Source organism: Zea mays, chromosome 1, assembly GCF_902167145.1.
Source record: "Zea mays cultivar B73 chromosome 1, Zm-B73-REFERENCE-NAM-5.0, whole genome shotgun sequence".
Taxonomy (NCBI): Eukaryota; Viridiplantae; Streptophyta; class Magnoliopsida; order Poales; family Poaceae; genus Zea; species Zea mays.
Genome location: NC_050096.1, coordinates 29,398,530 through 29,407,138, shown reverse-complemented (window position 1 = coordinate 29,407,138; position 8,609 = coordinate 29,398,530).

Here is an 8,609-nt window from a genome sequence, read left to right as displayed (position 1 = left end):
TACATTGAACTACACTTGCTACGTCCTATATTTTATAGGGTATATCCACCTGGGTCGACCGTCTATGTCTGGGTCGACCGTCTCATTTTCTATTAGAGTTTTCTTTTTATTAACTGTCTATCAATCAATATTCTAATGGCAATAGAATTTCATAATAATGAAAGAGAAGAGGTAATAATTCGGAACGAAAATAGCATTTTAATGTGTATAAAAATCCTAATTTTTTCGAAAAAGGGCCTTTCTTTTTATTTATTTTGTATCGGGTTACTAAATACTAAACAAATTCAAGAAATAAGAGAATTCAGAATAGCTACCAGAAAGACTAATCCAATCCATAATGATGCAACAAACACAATGAAGATGTGGTAGTAGTAAGAAACAAGGCAAGATTAGTTGCACAAGGATATACTCAAATAGAGGGATTGGATTTTGGGGAGACATTTGCTCCTGTGGCAAGATTGGAAGCAATCCGGATTCTTCTTGCTTATGCTTGTGCACATAATATCAAGCTCTACCAAATGGATGTAAAGAGTGTCTTTCTAAATGGTAAGATTAGTGAACTAGTGTATGTTGAACAACCTCCCGGTTTTGAGGACCCCAAAAGACCTAACCACGTGTTCAAGCTTTCTAAAGCTCTCTATGGGCTTAAGCAAGCTCCACGCGCTTGGTATGAAAGGCTTAGGGATTTCTTGCTTTCCAAAGACTTTAAAATTGGGAAGGTTGACACTACCCTATTCACTAAAAGAATTGGCAAAGACTTATTTGTTTATCAAATTTATGTTGATGATATTATCTTTGGATCTACTAATGAATTGTTTTGTGAGGAATTTAGAAAAATGATGTCAAAAGAATTTGAAATATCTATGATAGGAGAATTGAGCTTCTTTCTTGGTCTTCAAATCAAACAATTGAAAGATGAAATTTTATAAGCCAATCAAAATATTTGAAGGTCATGCTTAAGAAGTTTGGCTTAGAAAATGCAAAGCCTATCAAGACTCCTATGGCAACAAATGGTCATCTAGACTTAGATGAGGGAGGTACTATGGTTGATCAAAAACTTTATCGCTCAATAATTGGTAGTTTACTTTATATTACCGCATCTAGGCCCGATGTTATGTTTAGTGTTTGCATGTGTGCTCGATTTCAAGCTTCGCCTAGAGAGATTCACTTGAAGGCCGCAAAAAGAATTCTAAGATATTTGAAGTATACTCCCAATATTGGTCTATGGTATCCCAAAGGTGCTCAATTTGAATTAATTGGATATTCGGATTTAGACTATGCGGGGTGCAAAGTTGATAGAAAAGTACCTCCGGTTGTTGTCAATTTCTTGGTAGATCTCTTATTTCATGGTCTTCTAAAAAGCAAAATTCTGTTGCTCTCTCTACCGCCGAGGCGGAATATATATCGGCCGGAAATTGTTGTGCTCAACTATTATGGATGAAACAAACTCTATTGGATTATGGGATTATTTTCAAGAATGTGCCTCTCATGTGTGATAATGAAAGTGCGGTAAAATTGGCTACAAATTTGGTTCAACACTCAAGAACTAAGCATATTGATATACGGCATCACTTCTTAAGGGATCATGTTAGAAAGGGAGATATCTCTATATATTCCATTGGCACGGATGATCAATTAGCCGATATTTTTACAAAGCCATTGGATGAAATGAGATTTTGTACTCTAAGAAGTGAAATGAATGTGATCGATCTCTCAAATGTGGCTTGAGGTTGAACGCACATGTGTAGTATTGCATTTCGGTTCTAAATATGCTCTTTACGCTATTCATTGAGTATTTTTTATGAATCTTTCATTTTAAATTAATCTAAGTAGTTTGATATGAAAATTTGCATTCCTCAAATCCATAATGTGTATATGCATGCATACTAATCCTTGGATTGGTCGAAATGTCCATATATGAGCATCAAATCAGATTTGAAATTCAAAATCAGAAAGTGGACAGAATTTGAAAAATTGAGTATCAGGCCGCGGACCGTCCGCTCATGGACCGCGGACCGTCCGCAATATCAGGATCTGGGCAGTCAGGTCAGAAGCGCAGACGGTCTGAAGTTATCAGGGCGCGGACCGTCCGCCGCCCCTACGCGGACCGTCCGCGACAGGCAGTAAAGATGGGCAGAGGCAGTCAACTTGTCATTTCTACTCATAGCCTCTCCTCTCGCGCTCTCCACTCGCCAAAAGGTCACTTTCGTCGATTGTGCGCGGACGGTGAAGAGAAGTTGCGCACGGACAGTCCGAAAGCTTGTGGAAAGTTTAACAAACATGTCTTCATCCCGGTATTTCATAATCTCATGGATTTCATCAAATTTCTTCAAATTTGGGATTATTCGGATTTTCTCTCTGATCTAGAATTGAGCAATAGATTCACAAATCTAATTGGTGAAATTATTAGTGCTACTCATTGTGAATGTTGTGCAAAAATTTGAACAAGTTTGGATGGACATTTTCTGCGGAATCGTCGTTTGAATGATTGAGGCGACTAGGGTTCTAGGGAGTCGCCCCTGGACGGTCGCGGACCATCCGCCAGGTGGGCGCGGACCGTCCGGACCTGTGGCACGGACAGTTCGTCCCTCTAGCGCGGACAGTCCGGACCCTGACAGCGAATTGCACTTCCTTTCTCTATGATTGTGGCGTTATCAACTATTCACCTATGGATGTTTCTCACATTTATTGCAGTGGTCTGGGTGGTCTTCGAAAGAAGCTTGCCGATCGCTTCAAATCAAAGCGCCCTCATGCAGACGATGCTGACTACACTCCAACCACTGACTCAGAGGACCAATCTTCAGCTGGGGGCAGTGTATCTATGGACACAGAAGACATTCCGCATACACATCCTGACTATCCAATCATCACAGGATGGACTTTTCTAAAGAGGAGGTTCTCTATGGCAGAGTATTGCTCCAGAAGGACTGTCAATCAATATACTCTGCCATCAGACACAAATGTTCAATTCTTTCACACTCAGCTCCAATTTGATGTTTTTTGGGGCACACTGATGGATACCAAATTTCACAAACATCAGGTGATTTATTGGACTTTTATGCTAGGACAATCAGTTATGGAGGACCTGATTCCAAAGTTTGAGACATGTGGTCTGTATCACTTTATGGGTCAGAGGACTAATTACAATGAGATGGCAGTAAAGCAATTCCTGGCCACAACTGAGATTGATATAGAAGAGGAATCCATCACTTGGATGACTAGGTTCAAGAGATATTCTGCAACATTTGCTGAATTTGCAGCTGCCAACAGTCTAAATTATGGTACCATTTCAGCTGGGATTGATCTATACACTGAAGATAATTTTGAATACTTTGTGCAATTTTATGAGCCAGCGAGGCTGGGAATACCAAGGAGGTTTGGAGAGATAGCAGGCCTAAGGCATCATCCTGCTGTGATCAACAAAATTGCAAGAGTCACAATTCTTCCCAAGAGTGGGGATAAGAGCAAAATTCGGGACAAGTTCTAGAACATTATCCACCATGTCATGAATGGTGAGGTAATGAATATTGTGCTTTTCATGATACGACAGTTAAATGATCTAAAAATGGACAAAAACCAGAATTTAGCCTATGCTCCTTATATTATGGCTCTCATTAAAGCAAAGACCAGATTTGAGGGGCCTTGTGAGATAGTTCATACACCCTTTAGACCCTTCAAGAATGAAATTGGGTTCCTTACCAGGCCACTCACTCCCTTCCCTGATGATGAGGAAGATCCTGGTTATGATTAGGGGTGGATATCGAGCTGGCTCGACTCGGCTCGACTCGACTCGAGTTGGCTCGTTAAGATAACGAGCTGGCTCGACTCGTTATGTTAACGAGTTGAAGATCCAACTCGGCTCGACTCGTTTGCCAACTCGAGTTGACTCGTTTAGCTCGCGAGCCAGCTCGATAATACCATGTCTAGTGTCTACGAACGGATATAAAAACATATAGCAAAATAAAAGAAGGAGATCTATTTAGAAAAAAGAATAGAGTTTGCAACTTAAGATTCCACACTCAACAAAGAACAAGATTAACTATAATAGAGTACAAGATTAACTATTTTGGATCCGAGATTATTGTAATTTGACTAATTACTCCAACTCGTTTGGCTCGCGAGTCAGCTCGCGAGCCAGCTCGAGCTGACTCGTTATCGTAACGAGTTGAAATACAAACTCAACTCGTTACAAATTATAAACGAGTCGAGTCGAGTCAAGCCACTATTGAGTCGAGTCGAGCAAGTTAACGAGCTACGAGTTTTTCGTCCAGCCCTAGTTATGATGCAGGAGAAGCTCCTGAAGCTGAGGCAGAGCAGATGCCTCCTCCTCCACCTCCTCCTCAACCTCAGCAGTACTGGCAGCCTGGTCCAGGCTATTTTGACTCATATTTTCAAAACATGCAGCAAGGGCTTCAGACCCACATAGATAGCCGCTTCTAGGGGATGATGACACATATGGACCAGCGCATGGATGCCATGCAATCTAGTTTTGATAACAACTGGGATGCACTAAACACTGAGTTCTTTAAATTTCAAAGTCACATTCAAACTCATGTCACTGATCCTATCATGAACAGACTCAACAACATGCAGCAGAGTTTTCAGGACAACATGGGAGCTCTGTCTAGTCAATTTGACAATCTCTCTACCAATGACAGCATGCAAGAGATCAGTCAGAAGCAGCAGCAGCTCCAGCAGGACTTTGGGCAGTTCTCCTCTCTCTTTGACACCTTCAGCACTCACTACTATAGCATGCATCCTCCACCATGTGATCAGTGAAGCCCCTCCTTTTTGGCAATTGATGCCAAAGGGGGAGAGAAGAGAAGTTGCCATTTTCAGGGGGAGCTTGCTTATATGGACATTGAGACCATGCATGTGCATGTTTACCATTTTATGTCGTATGCACTATTTTATGTCTTATGCACTTGGTATTGGCTACTATTTGAACTTTATGTCTTATGCCCGTGGACAACTATTTATAATATTCTATGGGTTGAACTATGTTTAGTTCAAATCACTCGGTGAATGGTTAATCGAGGAGTGATTATAATTGTTGTGCTTTCTTTACATATTATCTCTTGTATGCCTCGATAACCATGACTGTAGGAAGATCTCCATCAAAACTCCGATCGATTATGTGTGCTGTATCTTCAGCTTGAAATATTATGCACACACATAGGGGGAGCTTTTCCTACATTCTGAGTTTTATTGGGATTTATCTATCTCTCGGACATAACTTCAAATCAAGATAAGTCCTATGAAACTCATATCCAAAATCCTTCTTATACCTAAGGTATGAGGGAGATTTGGAAAAACAAAACTTCTCTTGAATATATTGTGTAGAGTTGTCATCAATTACCAAAAAGGGGGAGATTGTGAATCATCTAGGCCCCTTAGTGATGTTTTGGTAATTAATAACAATTGTTTGTGGACTAACGGTTCTTGGAGAAATAAGAATGCAGGGTTGGATCACATAGATCAGGAAATCTTGGAGATTTATATGCATTGGTTGTGGATCAAGTGAAGGCAAAGGTATAACATAGGTTTTGTTTTTGCCGGTCTTTAGGAGTTTAGAGAAGATACTTGACCGGATTAGTAGGTTAGATAGTCGTACTATTAAGAGGGGTCAATGACTTTGATCTGTGCAAAACTTAGTGCCTCAAAGAGCATCTAGTAGTTGCATTTGCATGAGGACTAACAGCGCTTCAGATTTCATGAGTTAAAAATCCTTTCAAAAGCTTGTTTGAAAATTGCAAAGTCTTGGGATGCGCGGACCGTCCGGGCCTTGAGGGCGGACTGTCCGCGATCCTCCTGTGGGGTCCGAAGTCTGTTCACTTCGGATAGGTCCTGTTCATTTGCACTGCGGACCGTCCGGGCCTTGGGGCCGGACCATCCGCAGTCCTGACCAAAGAACGCTGCTCTCGGCATAGTCCCTGAATTATAGTGCGGACCGTCCAGCCCTGATGGGCGGACCGTCCGCAGGTGCCAAATTTGGTTTGGGCAGGGACTGTGTGGTTTTTGGGATTTGTACTACGGACTGTCCGGAGGATAAGCCCAGACAGTACTGTCTCCAGGTCTCGGATGGTCCGGCCTTGAAGGCGGACGGTCCGCTTGTGTTAACTCCACTTGGTCAGAGCTCTGATGCTCCAAGTTGCCAGGTCGTGGACGGTCCGGCCAAGGGAGCCGGACTGTCCGGACCTTACTTTTCTGACAGCTCTGGCAGATTTCAAATGGGAAAAAGTAGCCGTTATGTGTACGGCGGACTGTCCGGCCCTAGGGCGCGGACCGTCCGCGTGTGCGCAGAACTTGTGTCTTTTGCTCATAACGGTTGGATTTGAGTGGGGGACTATAAATAGAAGGGGAGCTCGTGTGTGAGACCTCTCTTGGCTATTCCTTGCGCACATTGAGCTCATTTGTGATCCTCCAACTCACTCTCTCACACTCTTTGCTTGAGATTGCTTTCTAGTGAGAGATTGAGTGTTCCTAGTGCATTTGCATCCATCGGTGATTCTTGAGGCACTAGGTGGTACACCGAGCAAGCGTCATCGGCTTGTTACTCTTGGAGGTTGCCGCCTCCTAGACGGCTCGGGTGATTGTCTCCGTCGAGCTCTCTAAGAAGATTGTGGAGAAGTCGCGGTGTTGATTGTGAGGGGTTCGCGCCTACCTCGCCGGAGCGGCAAAGGTGACATTAGTGGAATCGAGGTATTGAGTGATTTCTTGTCCACTTGGCTCAAATATCAAGCCGTGTCTTGATAGAGGAGCAAGTGAGAGCTTGAAGTCCACCTCAACGTGGATTAGAGGTGATCGGCAAATCACCGATACCACGGAATAAAATTCGGTGTCTTTACTTTCTTGCATTACTTATTGTCGTGCAAGTGATTATTATTTTGCATATTGTTCATCAAGTATTCAATCACCCTAGTTGATTCTCATAGATTGTTTACTTGTTATCACTAGAGAATTTATACCTCTTGTTATATTGATTAAATTTCCCTAGTGTTTTTTATTCTAGTCAAAATCGTATATTCACCCCCCCTCTAGCCGGTGTCCTAGATCCTACAATGACGTCGATCATCCGGTAAATGACGCCCTGCACCTTCTCGGACACCACGTCCCTGATGTCACCTCTTGCGTCCCCGACGTCACCGTCATCGCTGTGGATGAGCTGTCGCCCTTACCGCAGAGTCGCGATGCCACTTGAGCGAGGGAGGGGATGGGGCTCCTGGTGGCATGCAAGGGGATTGGGCTTATGTCGTCCGTTTGGCGTCATCTAGAAGCTTCGATCCAATGGGGCGGTGACCTGCTGAGCCGACGCAGCGGTGAATCTACGCGGGGGCGGGGGTGTCGTCTATAGGCAGCCTGGAAGCTTCGCGTCGCTCACGAGAAGTCTGCCTGGGAACGATGCCCTGACCGTTGATCAAGAATCGTACGCGTGAAAAATTTCTAGGTGACGTGATACCGTGAGGGGAGCCGTTTCATCTGGCTTTAATAATAAGGAAATTTATATCCCGGAAGAACGAACCCCACCTCCAAATCTCAAAACCTACCTTCCGGAGGCTGCGTGCGTAGTCACACAAATAACCACACGCAGGTAACTACATCTATGAACGCAACAGGTATATTTTTTCTAGAGAGAGAGGGTAACAAGAGCAACACGTAAAGATGGCAATGTGTGAAGACCCGTCGAGTTTTGTCGTTCCAGATCTGGCTCGTTAGAATAAAATCTCCCAAAAGCTCCAATAACTATATCCATGCATGTGTACAATTCTACATACATGGATCCGTGTGAGTATTCTATATCCAACGGGTACCATACCGGTCTAAGGTGATGGAGCATGCGTGTCTGACTTGGTTTCACATGCGAGCTGAGCAATAGCGTCCGACCATCTAGCTTTCAGGTGCGGGTGTGCCCTGTGCTCGCATGCGGCTTGGTCGCTTGGATTTGCACAGTAACGAAAAGTCACATCACAGATGCTTGCAGCCTTGAGCGTGCTTTATTGTTTTGGTCGGTCGGCTGCCTACTGTTGTCGTGTGGTCCAAAGCCCATATAGCATATAGTTGTACTCGTAGGCCATGAGTCTAGAATCGATAATTAGGTAAGGCCAAAATTCTAGAGAATTGTTAGTTATATTCTAGATATTTTATATCTATGAGTATGGATTTCATGACTACGTGACCAAGCCCGCAATACTCGTTAGGTCCTCTCCTCCCATTAACAGACCCGTGTGGCCGTGTGTATAAAATTGAGACCAAATCTGCCCTCTAATGAAGTAATTACTTGCCAGTTGCCATCTTTAGTAACAGGTATCATCTGGCCGATGTGTTGTGTTTGAGAAAATATAATAAAAGATGTAAATTGGCTAAATAGTAACGTGGAGGAGAGAGATAAAGAGAGAGTTCTTAAAAGTAGACGGTGAAGGTCCTTACAGCCAGCAGGCTGAAAGTAGCAAGTCGCAGCATCGGGGCCATCGGCTCGGGCCCGGGCTCGCTGGCTTGCCAATCTCGAGTCCGCCGCTTGCAAGCAGGAAAAGCTCGGCGACCGCACGATCACGCAAAAACAGCATCGTGCCGTACTCAGCCAGGGAGCAACCAAGTTTCATCAGCGTGGA